Source organism: Ochotona princeps, chromosome 2 (assembly GCF_030435755.1).
Source record: "Ochotona princeps isolate mOchPri1 chromosome 2, mOchPri1.hap1, whole genome shotgun sequence".
NCBI lineage: Eukaryota > Metazoa > Chordata > Mammalia > Lagomorpha > Ochotonidae > Ochotona > Ochotona princeps.
In genome coordinates this window covers 24175753-24196740 of record NC_080833.1, presented here as the reverse complement: position 1 = coordinate 24196740, position 20988 = coordinate 24175753, and the positions used below count along the sequence as shown (strand labels likewise).

At 48.7% G+C, this 20988-nt stretch overlaps 1 pseudogene; it reads right to left on the bottom strand.

The window, feature by feature from the left end:
• Positions 1-356: 356 nt before the first annotated feature.
• On the bottom strand, positions 357-851 carry LOC101534976 (calmodulin-like; annotated as a pseudogene).
• Between the last annotated feature and the right edge of the window lie 20137 nt (positions 852-20988).

Genomic DNA, 20988 nt, shown 5'->3' with positions numbered 1-20988 from the left:
ACACCTGACAGGCTCGATCATCCGGTTGCATGCAGGGTGAATTGGCCAGCTCACATGGTGTATTATGGATCATCAGAAAATGGAACCTGAAGAAGTCCCCCAAGGGCTTTCTTCTCTTTAAGGTAGTACAAGCATGTACAGTGTAGAACGGATATGTGGCTTGATCTTTTAGGGACAGAACCACCAACCAATAATGCAGTTCTTGTATATGGACAGAAGGTAGTTTTAATATGTCAGTTTTGCTATATAGAAACAGAATGAATAAATGAACTTTTTCTTTCTTTCTTTTCTCTATCTAATTTTTCTTTTTTGCAAGAGATCAGTAAAAGATCCAGTTTGGGAGGGAGGGAGTTGAAAGGAGGTCTTCATTTTGCAGTCATCATTTGTATGAATTCTTCACAGTTGACCCGTCCATCTCCATCAATATCTGCTTCTCTGATCGTTTCATCTACTTCTCCATCTGTTATCTTTTCCCCTAAGTTTGTCACGATGCGATGCAGTTCTGCCATGCTGATAGAACCATTTCCATCCTTGTCAAAGACTCGGATGCTTTACAGATCTCCTCGCTGTCGATATCTTTCATTTTCCATGCCATCATAATCAAACACTCTGGGAAGTCAAGGGTGCCATTACCGTCAGCATCCACCTCACTGATCAAGTCCTGCAATTCCACTTCTGTCTGGTTCTGACCCAGTGACCTCATGACAGTGCCAAGTTCCTTTGTGGTGATGGAGCCATCACCGTCTTTGTCGAATAGGGAGAAAGCTTCCTTGAACTCAGCAATCTGCTCTTCTGTCAGTTCATCAGCCATGGTAGGAGCGAAGGGAGGACGATCTGAGGGAGTGAGGGTGGCTGCAAATGCGCGTGGGCTGTGACAGCAGGTGTGCCTCTGCTGCCGCTGCTGCTAAGGCGGCCTGTGCGCCCTGCGCTGTGCTGCCGCTGCCTGACTGCGACGCATCCACGAGCAACCCAGCACCACTGTCTAATATTTATTTCAAAGATGAAGAGGTCACAGACCCATGTGAGGCTCCAATTCCAATTAGGATGGAGAGGGTTGGAGAAACAGGGAAGGTGGGTGAAATAAATGTTGCTGTTTTGCACTGGCACGAGGGCTGAACTGCTTAATCCTCATCCTTCAAGTGCCAGCATCCCATATGGGCACCAGTTTGTGCCCCGGCTGCTGCATGTCCAATCCAGCTCCCTACTTATGGCCTGGGAAAGCAGTGGAAGATGGCCCAAGTTCTTAGGACCTCATACCCATGTGGGAAACCCAGAAGAGGCTCTTGGCTTCAGATTGGTTCACCTCTGGCCATTGTGGCCACTTGGGGAGTAAACCAGCAAACCGAAGAGCTTTCTCTCTGTCTCTCTGTAAATTTACCTTTACAATAAAATAAACAAATCTTTAAAAAAAAAAGTTTCAGTTTTCCTTCCTATGTCCAGGGGGAAGGAGAAAATACATTTATCCTTGCTGTCACACTACATCAGTGTCTAGATGTAGAGATGAGTGGTTGAGTTTCCTACATGGGGAAGAATATTCCAAGGGTGCCATTTGAGTGGTCCCGATTGTTCTGAAAGGTTGTCCACTTTGTTGCATCAGAGGTGCAAAATTCTTTCTATGGCCTGTTGCTAGCTACCTCAATGTGCCCACAGACCTAGGAGCTTGTTGTAGAGCCTGAACTGGAGTGTTGTCCAACCCGTCTTTCTTTCCATCTTTTGTTGAGGTACTCAAAGTCTTCTGTAGGCTTCGATGAGCTGGCTGTGTTGTCTTTTTGTGTTCATCTGGGTATGTTCTCCTTTCTTGCACAAGCCCAGGAGTAGACCACATGTCTATGTGATTTTTCCTGAGGTTAGGGACCGAGCACCATGGTCTAGTTGGTGAGTCCCCTAAGAAACCTCCCCTGGGAGGTCTTTAGACCTTGCTCTTGTGTGTTCCAGCTGGTGCAGGGTTGGGCTTATTTCACCCCTGCACCAGCAAATGCATATAACAAATGGGTACGGCTGCTTATTCAGGCCCACATCCATTCCTAAGCTTTATGTGAATAGGCAGGTACTGTAGCCTTACCCAGCCTGGCCTGATCCAGACCCAGTTCTCGGGGTGACCCCAAAGAACATTTATAAGACCTGCCCCCAAACAGCCCCCTTGAGAGCTGCTGAGTACTAAAATCTAGCCTGCCCACAGCCCCAGCTCTTGTGGACAGAGCCAGGTATTTTGGCCTGACCCAGGGAGGCCCTCTGGATTCACTTTTCTGATCCACCTGGTCTCAGCTCTCTCAGTTATCTGTGTATGAAGTAGCCTGGTCTGTGAAAGCCCCCTGAAATCACTTTATATATATCAAACAAGCCCTCAGTGGCCCCCCATTCCAACCAGTCCCCAGTCCCCAATGCCCCAGCCCCTAGCAAAGCATGCCCATCCCCATGTTCTTGGCAGTGGTGATGGTGGTAGGGTAACCATCAGCTGGCATGCATATACCCCTCACCACCACTAGAACTCTAAAAATAATAGGCAACTATGCTGGAATACTGGTGTAGTTGACACAAGGTTGGCATTACCCAGGCACAGAATGCCTACCTTCTGTTGGTTGCTTTCCCCCCAGCTGTGTAAAACTTGCCTAGACTCATCTGTCTTGACTGGTCAAAGATTTTGGAATGGCCTGGTGATCAATGTGTTAAATGGTCAGTGAGATGGAGGGCGTCTGGCCAAGTGTTCTATGCCATGTGGTAGTTCAACAGAAACCATCTCTCCCCAGTGAGCTGGTTTTGTGTCTGCTTGAGACACTGTGCCTCCATCAGCTTCCGGAGTGTGACAAAACATGAAGATGGACAGCAGGTGCCATTCCTGGGCTGGCCCTGCTGCAACCTTACCCCTGGATGACCTCTTATATGAGATAAATGTCATCATTCTTTATGTCCCTTGTAGTTTGGGCTCCTGTAACTTGCAATTCAAAACACTGATTCTTGAGTGCATATTGATATTCATCTATTGGTCTGTTATCCTATATGCCAGAAGAGAAGATTAATCTTACCTTATAATAAGATAAAAATCATATCAAAGATAACTTAGTAAGAAAAGGAGACTCAGTTTCAAGAATCATGACAGACTAAGCACCCTCTCATACAAGAATATAGAATTGGGCCTGGCTGCGTGGCCAGAGGCTAAAGTCCTCGCCTTGAACGCACCAGGATCCCATATGGGCATCGGTTCTAATCCCGGCAGCTCCACTTCCCATCCAGCTCCCTGCTTGTGGCCTGGGAAAGCAGTCGAGCCCAATGCCTTGGGACCCTGCACCAGTGTGGGAGACCCGGAAGAGGTTCCTGGTTCCCAGCTTCGAATCGGTGCAGCACTGGCCGTTGCGGTTCACTTGGGGAGTGAATCATCGGACGGAAGATCTTCCTCTCTGTCTCTCCTTCTCTGTATATCTGACTTTGTAATAAAAATAAATAAATCTTTAAAAAAAATCTAGAATTATTTTAAATATGGTTTAAATATGTAAGTTATAATCTCCAGCTTGCATTTACATGAAGAGAGGTAACAAATACAGTTGCTGTGGCACAGTAGATTGAGTTTCTCCCTGAAACACTGACCCCACATCAGAATGCTGGTTCAAGTCCCAGCTGCTCTGCTTTCAATCCAACTCCCTGATAAATGCCAGAGAAGGCAGTGGAACATTGCCCCAGTACTTGGACTTCTACACCCATGTGGGAGACTCAGAAAAGAGTTCTGGATCCTGGCTTTGACCTGCCCCAGCCCCAGCTGTTACAGTCATTTGGGGGAATGAACCAGAGAATGGAAGATTGTCCTATCCTCTCTGTGTCTCACTCTGTCTTTCAAATCAGTAAAATGAATCTCTCTTTATTTTTTTTTAAAGATTTATTTTTATTACAAAATCAGATATACAGAGAGGAGGAGAGACAGAGAGGAAGATCTTCCGTCCAATGATTCACTCCCCAAGTGACCGCAACGGCTGGTGCTGTGCCGATCCGAAGCCGGAAACCTGGAACCTCCTCCAGGTCTCCCACGCGGGTGCAGGGTCCCAATGCATTGGGTCGTCCTCGACTGCTTTCCCAGGCCACAAGCAGGGAGCTGGATGGGAAGCGGAGCCGCCGGGACTAGAACTGGTGCCCACATGGGATCCCGGGGCGCCCAAGGCGAGGACCTCAGCCGCTAGGCCACGCCGCCGGGCCCGAATCTCTCTTTATTTTAAGAGAAGGCTATGACAGCAAACATGAACAAGAAGGAAACATAATATATTAGAAATTAACAACACAGAGAGAAGATAATGCAGGAAAGATGGATGGGAAATGCCAGAGAAAGTCCATCATGGTTTCCTTGGGGAGTGCTGTCACTGAGATGGTGACATTGGAGAAAAGCCTTGAGAAGGACAAGAGCAGTAACCACATGGATATCCGAGGCAAGAACGAGTCAGGTGAGGAAACGGCACAGCGCCTATGTTGTAAACATGTGTGGGGAATGCAGGACTAACACAGGAACCAGGATGACTAGAGCCAAATGACTGAAAGAGAAGAGGATGAGGTCATAGCAGTAACGGATACAGAATTCTACAGGACTATAATGGTGGCATAGCCGGCCAATCCTCTGCCTGTGGCACTGGTTCAAGTCCTGGCTGCACTTTGGAACCAGCTCTCTGCTGATGGCCTGGAAAAACAGCAGAGAATGGCCCAGAGCCCTGAGCCTCTGCGTCCACATGAGAGACACAGAAGAAACTCCTGCCTCGGCTTCAGAGTGGTCCAGCTCTAGTATGGCAACCATTTGGGGAATAAACTATCATATGGAAGATCTCTCTCTCTCTCTGACATTCAAGTAAAATAAATAACTTTAAACAACAATATTCTAGATGGTTAGTAACTTCTTTCAGGGATGTGAGGCTATCATTCATGCACTTGTTTTCTGGCATCCCTGGTTTCTGCGAAGTCCATTGTCTAATGTGTCTGTTTCTTCTGGTTGCTTTTAAAATTTCCTCCTTGTCTGCTTTCTTCAAAACTTTCACTAGTAAGTGCCTGAATGCAGTTTTCTTTTTAAATTTATTATTAATGATTCTTTTTAATAATTAATTCTTTTAAAAATTATTTTCTTTTGGATGTTGTTTACATAGTGGAGAAGGATGCATGCCTATGTGGACCACTGATTAGGGAAAGGAGGATGAAAGTCTGGGAGAAAGTACATGAGACAAACATACCCAATTTTTTTCCTCCTGTATCTGGGGGTGGGGAAAGGTAAGGAGAGGGGACCACTCCCAGCAGCCAAACCACCCAGGTACCCAGGGTGGGGAACAGCCACTTGACATCATCCCAGGATCCTCGATATGGAGAATAATATTCCAAGAGAATTGCTTAAGTGGTTTTGATAGTACTGAGACACTGTTGGTTTTGTTGCCCCAAGGTTGAGAAAAATTTTCCAAGGTCCTTTGGCTGACATAGTCCACCTTGGTGTATCCACTTGCCCAGACACTTGTTGTCAAAGCTTTTCCAGGGGGAGTTATCCAATCTGTTCTGCCCTCCATCCTCTGATGTGGTACTTGATGTCCTGTGCAGGCCTCAATGAGCTGGCTGCCACCTCCCCCATGTGCACTTGGCCATGTTCTTCACTGCACAGGCATCAGCAACTGAGGAGGCCCAGTCCCAGCACATGCATTCCAAACACAGGTTTTCCCTGTGGTCAGAGTTTTGAGGCCAGCAGTTTAAGCTGGAGAGGGTCTGCTAAGAAACTTCGCCTGAGATGAACCAGACCTGACTCCTATGTGTGCTAGCCAATGTGGTGTCTAGTTCAATCAGTCACCTGCATCAGCCAATGGATGCTGCGGCCCAGCCTAACCCTGTCCACCACACACTTGGCCCCCATGCACACCAGCAGGAACTGTAGCCTAGTTGGGGCAAACCACAATAACTCCCTGCAGACACTCCTCCAACCCCTGTATAGCTCCAGTTCCTGTACTTGCCTGCATGTGCAGCAGACTGGTCTAGTTCGTCCCACACCCATCTAGCTCTCATACATACCCATGGGTGTGGCAGCCATGCTCAGCCTGATCAGCCCCACTATCCAGCCCATGTGTATGTCTGCCATCTTGTCCAGCCAGGCCCATGCCTAGCCCTGGTTCTTATATTCACTGGTGGAAGCTAAGTCCAAGCAGAGAAGTTTCCCTAATAGGCCCATTCCAGGCCCTGGATCTTGCACTTTCCAGGTGATTCTGCAGTCTAGTCTGACACAATTTGCCCCTAGTCCCAGCTCTTGCCAGTTTAAGCTGTGGGAAAACCCAGCTGGTTGACATTGCACTGATGAATGGCCTGGCTTAGCCTGGTGCTCCCCGAAACCCAGCTCATATGCAAGCTGACAGCTGCTACAGTCCTGCCCAGCCCAGCCCACCCCTCAGTCCCAGTGCTCATGTTCACCAGCGGGAGCAGTGGCCCAGCAGGGGAGCCCCACACTCTCATCCTCCTACTAGGCTTACACCAGGCCCAGAGTCTCGCATGTGCCAATGTGTGCTCTGGTCAGTCTAGCATGGCCTGCCTCACCTCAGCATTCACCACTGGGTGTTGCAGCCTGGTTCCATCCAGCATGTCCCCAGTTCCAGCTCATACTGGCAGGTGCTGCAGCCTAGCCTAGCTTGCCTAACCCTACTCTCAGCCCCCATGTGAACTGGTGGGTATTATGGCAGAACCAGGCCTGTCTTGCACCTCATCCTGGCCCTCACACCTGCCAGTGTGTGCTGTGAACTGGTCTAGCCCATCCCTAGACCTTACTCACATGTATGCTGACAGCCGCTGTGACCCAGCCTGGGGCTGCCCTCAGCCTTGGCCATCCTGTTCACCAGCAGGGACTGTGTCCTGACAGAGGAGTTCCCCAAGCTCCTCTAGCAGGTAACCTCCAAGTCACAGAACTTGCATGCACCAGTGGATGATCGACCCAACCTGACTTTTCCTACCTCTTGTGCCGGCACTTACCACCAGATACGGCAGCCTTGCCTGCACAGCCCATTCTCATTCTGGCTCTCACCAGTGGGTGATACAGCCCAGCCCTAGCTGGTCCGCACGCAGACCAACTCTCTTGTGGTTCAGTGGGTGCCGGGACCTAGCACAGCCTATCCCACACCCATTCTGGTTCTCATGAGTGCCGATAGGTATTGCGACTTGGCCTGACCTTATCCAATCCAACCCCCAAGTCAGCCCACACACCTGGAAAATGGAGCAGCCCTCCTGGTCTTCCCACATCCATCCAGCCCCAACTCTTGTGCTCACCAGTGGGAGCTACAGCTTAGTAGTAGAGCTCCCCAAGTTCCTCCACCAGGCCCACTCCCAGATCTGGATCTTATATGTGCCAGCAGATGCTAGCAGATGCATGCTAGTGGATGCATAGTCTGCCCCATAATCTCAGCCTTTGTGAATGCTGGTGACTGCTGCACTCCAACTTACCCACACCCAATTCTTGGGTGCACCTGAAGGTACTGCAACTTGGACCAGCAAGGCCTGTTCCCAACACCAGTTCCCTTGAATGTTGGTGAGTCCTGTGGTCCTGCCTACCTCAATCCACCCCAGCTCCTGAGCAAACCAGAGGTATTACAATTTCACAGGAATGATCCCACGGGATCTGCCCCCAGACCCGATTCTCTTTCATGTTAGTTAGTGTTATGGCCCAGCCTAACAGTACCCATTCCCTGCCCCTATATACATTGCTGGGTACTGTGACCAGTCCTGCCAGGCAGTACCCCCAACCCCAGCTTTCATGTACACCAGTGGGCTACGATCGATGCCAACTAACCTAGCCCAGATCTTCCGCATGGGCAAGTGTCCTGGTCTGACATAGACATGTCCTCTGGCTTCCTTCCCCAAACCACCTGGTCTCAACCCCCTTGTTTACCTGTGATTGCAGTGGGGGGGGGGGGGGGGGGGGGGGGGGGGGGGGGGGGGGGGGGGGGGTCCGTCCATGGAAGTCCCCAGGAGCCATTCCTCACCTGTAAAGTACTTGCTCAGCAGTCCCCCCTCTCACACATCCCAAGTCCCCTTTCCCGGGCGATCCAGCAGTGTGGGCTCCATACCTGCCGGGGATCCACATTACAGCAGCACAGGCCTCTTTGTATTCATTCTGTCTAGAGTTCGTAGTTCTCATGGCTTGCCTTCTTTAGTTTGGGAAATTCTCAACGTCATCTGAAAATACCACATCTTTTCATTCTTTTCACTGTCTTCTTTGCTGTCAGCTGCACAGCATTTAGGCATTTCCACTGTGTTTCATTTGTCTCCTTCTTTTCTGTATTTCTGTTCTCTCACCTCTCCTTTTTCAGCCTAGACATTTCCTTTTGGCCTATTTTCAGTTCACTAATTCTCTCTCAGCAGAGTCTAACCCATTGTCACATTCTTCTATTAAGCTTATAAACTCAATTATAAATTTCAATTTTTTTAGTTCTAGAATTTTGTTTTTGCAATTTTCATAGTTTCCTTTCTCTGTTGAAATTCAAAATCATTTTATTTAACACCTTTTTTTTTTTTTTTAGTAATAAGCACTGTTATTTTGAAGTGAGATCATGGAGACCTAGTGCTACAACGTAGCAGGTTAAGCTGCCACCTGTGAAGCCAATATCCCATGTGAGTGCCAGTTCAACACCCGGCTGCTGCACTCCCTGCTTCCAATCCAGCTCCCTGTCAATGTACCTGAGAAGGCACAAAGGATGGCCCAAGTGCTTGGGCACCTGCTATCTGTGTGGGAGACCCAGAGGAAGCTCCGGGCTCCTGTATTCACACTGGCTCAGCTCTGGCTATTATTTGGGGAGTAAACCAGGAAACAGAAGATCTCTCTCTCTCTCTCTCTCCTGTTCTTTTCAAATAAATAAATAAATCTTTTTAAAATCTGATAATGCCAATATCGGTATATCATATGGGTTTGTTCCTATTACTTATTTTTCCTCTTGCTATTTTTTCAATTCAGGTGTCTTTGCAGACTGAGTAAATTCAATTGAATTTTTTGACGGTGTGTATTAAAATGCAGAGATACTACAAAGCTATGGACCCTGTTTCCTTCCTCAACACGGGCATATCTTTTGATCATCTGAGTGCAGTGAGGGCGTTAGTTTAATCCAAAGCTGGTCTTCCGTTTTTGGCCTTGGCTAGTCTATTTCTGATTCGCTCAGAATCACCAATGGTGAAAAATAGTATGAAGGAAGTAAGGTGAAGGGTGGCAGAACAGAATAATTTGGGAAGGGAATGAGAAATGGATACCAAGAGACTCTGGTGACCCAGCTGAGAGATAAGAAAAAAGCCAAGTGAAGACAGAGTCCTCCAGAGTGAGCAAGTGTCCTGCGGCAGACTGGTAGATAAGGAACAGCTATTAGAGGCACTGGTCAAGAGCAGGATTTCAACTGCAGTAAAAAAATGCCGGAAAAATTTATGCAAGAAAGTGATAGGATCTGGTTCTTGTTTTCTGAAAGATCACTTTGATCTCTGTATGCAGACATAGTAATACAGAAACAAAACTTAAAGCAGGGAGATCTGTGAAAAGACGACTTGCCGTGATCCAAGTGTGAGAGGGTGACAACCCAGACAAGGGTGCAAGACAAATGAAGAGGATTTGAGATATATTTTGGAGATAGGATTTACAGGGCTTGTGGCTAGGTTATCTACGGAAAGAAAAAGGATTTGAGAAATTGTGTAAGAAGGTGGAGCCAAAGATTAAAATGAGCAAGGATAGAGGATGGCTGGAAGTTGAGCATCGCATGTTGAAGCTACTGCCATGCAACCCAAGTGGCGTTGATTTAGTGTCTTTGGTTCCAAGTGTCAAGCTGGCTTAAGCAAAAATGGGAATGCGTTGGCTGACACTCTTGGGAGACAGACACATGGACAACTACAGTCAGGTACTGCGACTGTCATCCAAACATACCATCTCAGTCTGTTTCCTTCTACCCCTCCTCTTTTTCTTCTCTGCTGAAATGAGTGCACTGTATCCCCGGCTGCAGAGGAAGCTCTCTGTGTTATGCCCAGATTCTGAGCTCCCCAGAGATCACCAGGAGTCTGAAGTCAATGCAAGCACACAAGCTCGAGCTAGGGCTTCCAACCATCACTGACGCAGCGGTTCTTGGTTGAGAGCAGGCAACCGACTGACCGACTGGCTAGCCGGGACCAACACCCATTACCAGAGTGCGGCCCCAAGCAGCACATTCACAGGGTTTTCATGGGGACAGTCCACAATAGCTTGAAAAGGAGCAATTCACAATAGCCTGCAAGGTGAGGGGCAAAATACCACACATTTCCTATCTATCTTGGCTGGATAGCCCATGCCTGGCTCTTCTCTGGTCTAGCAATTAAGGTAACCACTTGATTACTTGGAGTCACATGTAAGATATCCAGACCTGGGCCTTGAATCATGAGAATTGGAGCCCATCGGTGCTTGTGGTCACATAGGCCGTTTGGCCTGCAAGCTCACACAGTTTCTTACGAGCAATGAGCCATGAACTATGGTTGGGATTTTAATCCTGAGGCTCCTCATCTCAGGGATAGGGCAACCACCCAGAGCTTTCCACTGCTCTCTGTGGCTCCATCTTCACCCCATGCGAGGCTGTGCACCTGCTCATCACCTCCAGGATGCCCCTTAAGGATAAGTCCAGGTATGACTCCTTCTGAGCCCCCAGGTAAGTGAAACAGAAAGGGAATCAGCTTTGGAGTTGGGTACTAGGCACTTGGCCTTAATATTCAGGAGCTACTTGGGCTTATTTTTCATCACGTTTGAATTGGTGATTAAAAACAGAGTCAGGGGCCCGGCGGCGTGGCCTAGCGGCTAAGGTCCTCGCCTTGAACGCTCCAGGATCCCATATGGGCACCAGTTCTAATCCCGGCAGCTCCACTTCCCATCCAGCTCCCTGCTTGTGGCCTGGGAAAGCAGTCGAGGACGACCCAATGCCTTGGGACCCTGCACCCGCGTGGGAGACCTGGAGGAGGTTCTAGGTTCCCGGCTTCGGATCGGCGCAGCACCGGCTGTTGCACTCACTTGGGGAGTGAATCATCGGACGGAAGATCTTCCTCTCTGTCTCTCCTCTCTCTATATATCTGACTTTGTAATAAATAAATCTTAAAAAAAAAAAAACCAACAGAGTCAGGCGTGGGTGTTGCGTGGGCATTTGGCGAAGCGATTAAGACACTGGCCGGGGTGTCCATGTTTCTCATACAAGTCTCTGACTTTTTGCCCAACTCTTGATGCTGACTCCAGTCTCCTGGTGTTGCAGACCCTGGGAGGCCCAAGTGTGTGTGTGTGCGGGGGGGGGGAGGGGTCCTGCCGTTCACATGGGGAGCACGGGCTGAGTCCCAGCGCCCTGCTTTGGCTTAACCCAATACTGATTGTTGTGGGCATCTGGGGGAGTGACCAGCTGCAGGGGGCGCACACGCTCGCTCTCTCTCTCATAAATAAAAGCTTTAAAAACACATAGAGAGAATTAGGAGTGGGCATCAGGATCAGGTAATAGACCACAAGGAACGCCTACAGTGGAAGTTGGGCACAGCAGCTGGGATTTATCTTGTGACGTTTACACCCCACGTTGCAGCACCTGGGTTCAGCTCTGGCTCTGTCGGGATTGCAGCATCCTGCACCCAGCAGGTGACAGCTCAACACATCATGTGGGAGAACCAGACTGAGTTCCTGGTTCTCCCAGTTCTACTCGGCCCAGCCCCAGCTATCACAGGCATTTAAGGAGAGAACCAACAAACTGAGATATTTTTCTCTCAAATAAATAAACAAAACAGATAAACAGGCCTGGTCCACACCATGTAAGCCCTTGTTGCTCTGCTTCTAAGGTTAATAAAGGTGGTAGCCCTCCCACAGGTGTGACCTTGGAGGTGAGAAGCTAGCATCTTGGATCCTGGAAGGAAGGAAAAGCCCTTTCCGGGTTAGAAGGGAGGGGCAGCTGTGCCTGCTGCTCTCTGCGCTGCTTCCTGGGTCAGCCTCACCTCCTTCCCTCATCTGCCAGGCACCTCACTCACAGCCAGGGCAGGTTTCAGCTTGTGCCCCACTCCTCCGCCTAAGGCTGGAGTTTGCTGAGGCCTGGTACATTCCGGTACATTCCGTGAGGATAAAACGCTGGAAGCCGCGCCCACCACACCCACGGCCAATCTCAGGCAGCAGAGGAGGGACCCGGAGGACGTCTTTCCTGCTCCAGGCTATGACTGCCCTGCCATCCCCGTTTACACACAGACTCCCCCACACCCATCTTCACAGGGCAGCACAGCTTTAGGGAGCTCAAAGAGCCTCTGCTGCTGCTCTCCCTCACCCCGTCCATCTGGTGGGGGTCCCCACCAGGCTCCAACCAGTTTCAGTCCTTTGCACCCATGAACCCGCAGATGAAAATTGGCCTTGCCTCCCCACTGCAGGAGGAAAGTCCTGGCCAGGAGGGGGCGCCCTGGAGGCTGGTCCCACCACCACCTTCTGGGTTCTTCCCCAAGGATGGCTGGCTTCTCAATCTGTGGGACAAATGCAGAAAGCAAGAGGGACATGCCCGAGACATGCTCAGGCCTGGTCGAGCAGAGGAGCGCAGACGGTGGTGCTGCCGGCCAGCCTCCCAAGGCTCTCACCTGCCGCCCACCTGCCCACCTGCTTACCTGCCCAGAAGACAGGTCGGATCCAGGGAGCCCTCCACACCCGCAGAGGCACCTTGTGAAAGTGGGGGTGGGGGACACTCAGCTTCAGCTTCCGTGTCCTCTGGAGCAGCTGGAGTGTAAGGTAGGTGAAGGTTAGATGCGTTACGCATGTCTGCAAGGTACATGGCCAGTGATCTGTCTGCAGAGCTGTTGCTGTGACAGTCACCCAGGCTGCAGGCGCCTCCGCATGGGGATCCCACACCGCACTACCTCCCCGCTGCCCACTCTCCTCCTCTGAAGCTCACCCCTCGGGCCCTGCACCCCAGCCCTGCTTCTCCCACTCCACTGCCCTGCCCTTCACCTGCTCTGATGACTCTGCACTCTTGAGCTGGGCTTTCTGCCCTTTTGCCAGCACGGGGAGCTGCAAAGGGGCCCCCTTTGAGCCCTGGGATCTAAAGCAAGCTGAGTGAGCAAGGGGAAGGCCAGGGAGGGAGGCAGAGGAGCCAGGGCCCTTCCCAGGCCTGTACTGTGGAGAGCAGCTCCGAGCCCTGGGAAAGGAAGAGCCTGGGTTTGCAAGGATGGGGAGCAAGGGGATGGGGAATGGGTGTGATGACCTTCCCCTACTGGGAGGCTCTGGAAGGTTCTGGAAGTCCTTTTAGTTCTGTTAACCCAGCTCAATGCAGGTAGAACTTGTACCTACCGTGACAAAGCTTCAGCCGTGTCCATGCTGGCCCAGCTCCCTGTCGGTCACCAGGGCAGGCATGTCCTGTCTGGAACAGAATCTCCCGGAACCAGGACACACACACCATGCCCACCCTCATGACTTTTCCCACTGCCTGGATTCTCACCAGCTCTCTCCCTCCTTACTGGCCTCCTCCTCGTCATCTCCCCCAACATAACCCAAAGTGTCTTCGTTGGGCATAGAAGTGACCAGACACCATGGCAGACTCAGCAAGAAACATCACCCGGCCCAAAGAGAAGGAGCCAGAACTTCCCTCTGTGCAGCCAGGGACTGGGCGTGGGGGAAGCCAGGGGACAGGATGGGCAGGCTGCAGCATGGTGCACAGTCGCCAGCATCCCCACCTCTGCCCGCTACACTCTCACCTCACTGGGCTCATGTACACAGGACGAAAGAGGTGAGAGTTCACAGAGGTTACAGCTCCCCACGCCTGGGAGGCGACCAGGGTTGGGGAAGGTGATGTGTTGAGTCCCTAAGAGTCCCTGGAGCAGGGGAAGCCCTCTGGGATGCTCTGTATGCATATATGGACGTTGAGCATATGTGTCTGCAGGCACACCCAGCTCCTGGGCCTGATCCAGGCCTGACAGTGCGTCTTGCCCACTGCTGCCCCCCACTGCCCAAAGGCAGAACTGCTCCAGTCTTCTGGGACTGTTCACAGGGAACCACATGTCCAGCTCTAATTATCCCCAAAAAACTGTATGACTTCAGGTTAGACCCTTAATATGCAAAGAGCTCTCAAAAAGCAATAAGGAAAAGCTGAATGTATCCAACATAAAAGTAAAGAACAATAAACAGACCATTTCACTAAAGCAGCACAAGAGCCAAAAGGCAAAAGGCAGATAAACAGGTTTACTACTAATCGACTCAATGACAATAAAAACAGTAAGATGACACTTTCAGTGATTGGTTTACAATCTCTTTTAGAAAAAGTGTTGAGAAATGGGCACCTGTGGATTGTTTGTAAAAATGAGAATTGGGGCCCGGTGCCATAGCATAGTGGTTAAAGTCCTCGCCTTACACACACGCCAGGATCTTATATAGGCGCCAGTTCTAATCCCAGCAGCCCTGCTTCCCATCCAGCTCCCTGCTTATGGACTGGGAAAGCAGTCGAGGATGGCCCAAAGCCTTGGGATCCTGCACCCGCATGGGAGACCCAGAAGAGCTCCTGGCTTTGGATTGGCTCAGCTCCAGCCGTTGCGGCCGGTTGGGGAGTGAACCATCGAATGGAAGATCTTCCTCTCTGTCTCTCCTCCTTTCTGTATATCCGCCTTTCTGATAAAAATAAATAGATCTTAAAAAAAGTGAGAATTGGTACTAGCTTTTGGGAGGGTAGTTGGGCAATATGAAAAACTTAATATTCTCATTTTTGACCCAATGATCTCACATCTGGGAACGTCCCCAAAGAGCAAAATGGTTTATTTTTTTTTTTAAGATTTATTCATTTTATTACAGCCAGATATACACAGAGGAGGAGAGACAGAGAGGAAGATCTTCCGTCCGATGATTCACTCCCCAAGTGAGCCGCAACGGGCCAGTGCGCGCCGATCCGAAGCCAGGAACCTGGAACCTCTTCCGGGTCTCCCACGCGGGTGCAGGGTCCCAAGGCATTGGGCCATCCTCAACTGCTTTCCCAGGCCACAAGCAGGGAGCTGGATGGGAAGTGGAGCTGCCGGGATTAGAACCGGCGCCCATTTGGGATCCCGGGGCTTTCAAGGCGAGGACTTTAGCCGCTAGGCCACGCCGCCAGGCCCCAAAATGGTTTATGTTTAAAGATATTCAGTTGCAGCCACTGTGTGGCCCATCCATTTCTGGGGCAGGGGGTAAGGAGAGCCAGTAAAAAGAAGAAGGGTTGACATGTTGACTACCAAGTCCCACGTCTGAGTGCCTGGATTCAACAACTGCTCTGGCTCTGACTCCAGCTTCCTGCCAGTGTAGACCCCAGGAGGCAGTGGTGATGGCTCTGGAGGAGGCTGCCTGCCACCCACGTGGGAGTTGAGTTCCCAGCTCCTGGTTCCTGCAGCAGTCCCAGCTGCTACAGGCATTAGGAGAGTGAGGCAATAGACAAGAGCTCTGTCTGTCTCTCTAATTAATTAATCAAAAGCAAAGAAAGAGAAAGTTGTGGTTTGTTCATGTTCATGCTGCTGACATTCAAATTGTTACGTAAATTGTATATAAGCAAGTCGCCAAACTTTGAGGATAACACAGATGAATACATTTTTAAAGGTTTATTTCTCTTTATTGGAAAGGCAGATCAGATTGACAGACACAGACAGGAGAGAGACACAGAGAAAGATCTTCCATCCACTGGTTTACTTCCCTAATGGAAGCAACGGCCATTGCTGAGCTGATGTGAAGCCAGGAGCCAGGAGCTTCTTCTGGGACTACCACGCGGGTGCAGGGTCGCAAGGCTTTGGGCCGTCCTCAGCTGCTTTCCCAGGTCACAGACAGGGAGCTGTAAGGGAAGTGGAGCATCCAGGATGTGAACTGGTGCCAATACAGGATTCTGGTGCTTCCAAGGTGAGGATTTAGCCATTGAGCTATTGTACCAGGACCGGATAATAAATATGTTTTTGTACAGTCATGATATATTATTGAGTGAAAAAGACTGCATTGTAGTCAGAAGACTAGAATCCAGCTTACAGAAAGTGTGTGTGAAGGTATTTAAAGTACGTGTATGTTTGCAAAAGTGAGACGTTATCTGAATTGCCTACCAAAATCTTAACGGTGGTGACTATGTATAATGGATTTTCACTTGAATTCTACTGTCTCCCTTATATGCATGCTTTTCTTACAGTCCAGATTTTTATCACTGAGCCCATATTGTTTTTATCAGGAAAACACTAAAAGTAATTTCAAAGGAAGCAGAGGGCCTTGCTTCCCCAGTGTTGTGGAACCCGGTGGTGGGAATGTGGGTTCCTCCTGGCCAGGACCCACGAGGCAGGCACAGGGATGTGGGGCGGGGGCCGTAGACCTGGGGTGAAGTTACGCAGGATAAAGAGGACTTGTTGCTCTCATGACCTTCCTTGAAGGCAAGGGTGATAGAGTAGGGCTGATGGGAAGGCTCAATAGCTAAATCCTCACCTTGCAAGTGCTGGGATCCCACATGGGCTCCAGTTCATGTCCCAGCTGCTCCACTTCCCATCCAGCTTCCTGCTGGTGGACTGGAAAAAGAAACATTATTGTTGATGCTTATTACGTGGGTCTCTGTACGTGAATACACTCCTTTTTGCCCATCATGAAAGTATACAAAATACATATATTTGTTGCATATTATATATGTCACCATTTTGAGTTGCAGATCATTTTATTTTAATTTTTACCTACAGATTTTATTTTAGTTTTTATCAACAGGTGTCTGTTCCCACTACTTTCTGTTGGAAAGACTTTCTATTCTCTACTGAATTGACCTCATATCTTAATCAAAAGCCAGTAGACTGCATAGTGTGACTTTGTTTCTGGAATCTGCTGTGTCAGTGAGTCCAGTTCTGAACCTTGATGCCAGGACCACACTGCCTGCAGGGTTGCAGCTTACACTACATCTGGAAGCCAAGTAGCACAAGTCCTTCAACTCTCACTTTTTAAAGTTGTTTTTGCTATCTTAGGTCCTCTGTACTTTTTGTTACATTTTCATAAATTTATGTAAACTTTAGCTTATGCGCTTTCACACACATATTCAAAAACCTGCTGGAGTTTTCATTAGTATTCTTACATCTACCAATGATTTTTGGGTGTATCTTTCTCACAGCAGTGCTTTGTAGCATTCAGTGTATGGGAGAGCTTCAAAAGCTCATTGAAAATGGAATTAAAAGGTAAGATTATTTGGATACAAAAATTGTTGAAAGCCACGCATGTTCTTTTTGCAATATGTGCTTTTATGAAACTTTTGGAAGCCCCTCATGCATATCCTTTGTCATGTTCATCCCAAGTATTACATAAATTTTTATACCGTTGTCAGTGATGTTACTATTTTTCATTTCTGACTGTTACTAGTATATAGAAATAGGACAGATTCTTGCACGTTAATCTTGTGCCCTGACATCCTAATTCATTTCCACATCAATGACAAGGACTTCCAGGACAATGCTGAGTGTCAGGGAGGAGGGTAGACATCTTGACTTTGATTCTGACCACTGGGGAAAGCACTGAGTTTTTCACAAGAAAGTATGATGTCTACTGTAAGATTTTCATGAATTCGATTTGAAATTGAAGGAGACACAAATAAATGAAATGATATCCCATGCTCATGGGTCAGAAGAATTAACATTGTTAAAATAGCCATACCGCCCCAAATCAATATATAGATTCAAAGTAATCCCTATAAAAATTCCAATGATATCCTTTACAGAAATAGGTAAAAAAATTTTATAATGTGTACGGAACCAGAAAAGACTTTGACTATCTAAAGCAATGCTTGGAAAGAAAACAAGTGGAAGATATCACTTGTTGATTTCAAATCATACTACAGAACTATAGTAACCCACTGGGTCACTCCCCACATGGCTCCAGTGGGTGCCTTCCTTATGTATGCACTTCCATATGAGTGCAGGGGCCAAAGCGCTTGGGATTTGAGCCATCTTTCACTCTTCCACTGCTTTCCCGGGCCATAAGCAGAGAGCTGGATCGGAAGGGGAACAGCTGTTATACATTTCTTGTGGGATGCCAGCACCAGAGGCAGAGGCTTAGCCACTGCTAACCAAGCACTTACTGTGTGCCAAGAGCAATTTAAAACTCATTTAAACCTTACAACAACACCGTGAGGTTAATACTAGCAAATCTCCATTTATTTATAGATGAGAAGATTGGGATTCAAAGATGCTCAAAATCATTATGACATGGCAGGTAAAGATTTTGCCTGTAGCGATGCCAGCATCCTAGGTGAACACTAGTTGGAGTCCCAGATGCTCCACTTCTGATCCAGTTCCCTGCTAATGTGCCTGAGCAATGAAGTGGAAGAGAACCCAGGTGCTTAAGCCTCTGCCATCACGTGGAAGACCTGGATGAAGCTCCTGGCTCCTGGCTTTGATCTGGCACATTGCAACCATTTAGGGAAAAAAACAAGGAATGGAAGATACTCTCCCCCCCCCCCCAACTCTGACTTTCACATAAATGGATCTTTCTCTTTTTTTTAAATACTGAAGTCCTTATTACTTATAAGCAATGGAGGTGAAATTCAATCCCAGGTGTGACTCAGGGGCCTAGCTTTGCACTCAGATTCTGCACATCACTGGATATCATGACAGACTCACATTTCTAGTATACTTGCATTCTTTAGTGCTGCATTCTGGCAGTTTCTTCAGGCCAACTTAAATATGCTGGGCCTCTTTCCAGCTGTTTCTAGTCTATTCTTCAAAACATCTGCCGAGTTCCTCTCGCTTGTGCCTTCCACTTCCTAGTCTCACTCTTTTGGTGGGGGAGGGGAAGGAGGGGTTTATTTATTTTTATTGGAAAAACAGATTGACACAGAGAAGAGACAGAGAGAAAGATCTTCCGTCCATTGGTTCGCTCCCCAAGTAACTGCGATGGCCACAGCTGAACTGATCCAAAGCCAGGAGCCAGGAGTTTCTTCCTGGTCTCCCACATAGGTGTAGAGTCCCAAGGCTTTGGGCCGTCCTTGACTGCCTTCCCAGGCCACAAGCAAGGAGATGGATGGGAAGTGGAGCAGCTGCGACACAAACCAGCACACATGTGGAATCTTGGCACACACCAGGTGAGGATTTAGCCATTGAGCCATCATGCTGGGACCCTAGTCTCACTCCTTTACACATCCTTACGCTAAAGCATTCCCAGTTCTGTTCTCCTGAATTGGGGCGTGTGCACCCCTTCCATGTCCCTTCAAGAAAGAACTTGACCTTCAGCGTCACTGAGCATGGCCAGCCTCTGGGTCTTAGTGACTTTGAGGCTCTGCCTCAGCTGCTGAACTTGGGCCATGCTCTGCAGGGCAGTACCTAAGCAACTTGTCAACGTGAGAAGGGTAGCAGGGGAGACTCATGTAGAGTCCAACCTGGGGCTCTTTGGTAGGCAGTTGTTTGCTCTGGAGCCCCGTTTGCCCTGAGCTGGGTGCAGCCCATCTTGCTTCCTTTGTCAGCTCTTACTCCTCAACAAATCTTCTGCTCTTCTTACTCTCCATCTCCTCTGGCTTTCCAGGGGACTTAGTGACTACAGCTCAAGCATTATCCAAGTATTGGCTTCTGGCTCTATCTCTCAGCACGTCTATCCAATTTCAGTAAGAACCATTTTCTAGCAATGTCTCTGTGTCCTGTGTGACACATAGAGGCTGTGGGTGATGTCACAAGAAGCTCCATTAATATGACTCATTTCAAGACCACTTTTTAAAAAAGTTTATTTGTTTGTTTATTCAAGAGATAGAGTGACCAAGAGTGAGGAACACACAGAAAGACATCTTCCATCGTTTGTTCACTCCCCCAATTCCTGCAAGAGTGGGGAGTCTTAAATATATCCCCTTGAAAGGGATACAACTCTTTTCACTGGTATATTTAAGGCTCCCCAGCCATGGGGAGGTGCCAGTTCAGGACAAATGCCACTACAACACAGAATGCTCAGAGAACCTGAACTTTTCAACTGTGGAGGGTGGAAATTTACCGGTAGCAATGCTGTTCTGTCCGCTATTTCAGAGAAGTATTGGGTGCTGCGAGTGGGAACTGAAGAGATAAACTTCTTAAACTCAGAGCTGGCTGTAGGGTCTTTCCTCCTCCTGCCCTGTCTCTTCAGGCTTGTTATTTGTTTGTTTGTTTGCAGTGGAGCAAGAGAGACCAAAACCTACCCTGAGTTACAAGAAGCAAGACAGCGATAGCTATATGGCAATGACCAGGAACAGCTGAAGTCTCCTTTACGTCCTGCATCTGATAAATGTGTTTCACAGAAAAGCAACAAAAATAACAAATCCACAACATTACAAAATCCATTCATCCAAGGGTGTCCAGCCATTTATTTTTAAATACACATATTTTTGCTTTTTAAACCTTTACTTGAGAAACAGAGAGAGCCCCTGTCTACTGGTCCAATCCCTGAATGCTCACAACTTCTGGGACTAGGCAGGATTCAGAGCCAAGAGCCATGAACTCAGTCTAGACTTCCGCATGAGTAACAGGGACTCAGTAGCTTGAGCCGCAGTCTGCTGCCTCCCAGGATTTGCAGGAAGCTGGAGGGAGGCACTGGAGCCAGCAATGGGCCAGGAGTCCACTGGTCCTTGCTACTTGGTATCCACCATTTCCAGCTATCTGTAGTATCCCATCCTTAGGAAACTGTGTTCAATGCATAAAACGCTATATATAGTGACTCTAGAATTATTGAACTCCCTACAATCTGATTCCCTTGGTCACCCTACATACTTTTGTAAATTTTTGCTTTGAAACAACTAGAGATTCACAGAAGTTGTAGAGAAGCTGTCTCAGTTTCCTCCACTTGGGGATCAACCTCCAAAGCAGAGGATCCCCGTAACAGGATGCCATCTGTTAGGCCCGATGCCAGTTTCCTGCCTATCACCCTCCGGCCTTTCCTGCAACTGCTGGCATCGTCCTCAACCCAGGACCCAAGTGTTGCTTTCTAGAAATCCCAGGCTCCCTCTCCCACCCGCTAGCACGGGTTTCTGAAGCATGTTTTGCTCCATTTTCCGGAGTTCCCTGGGGATGAGCCTCCTAACCAGCTGTAGGAGCTAGCTTCAGAGA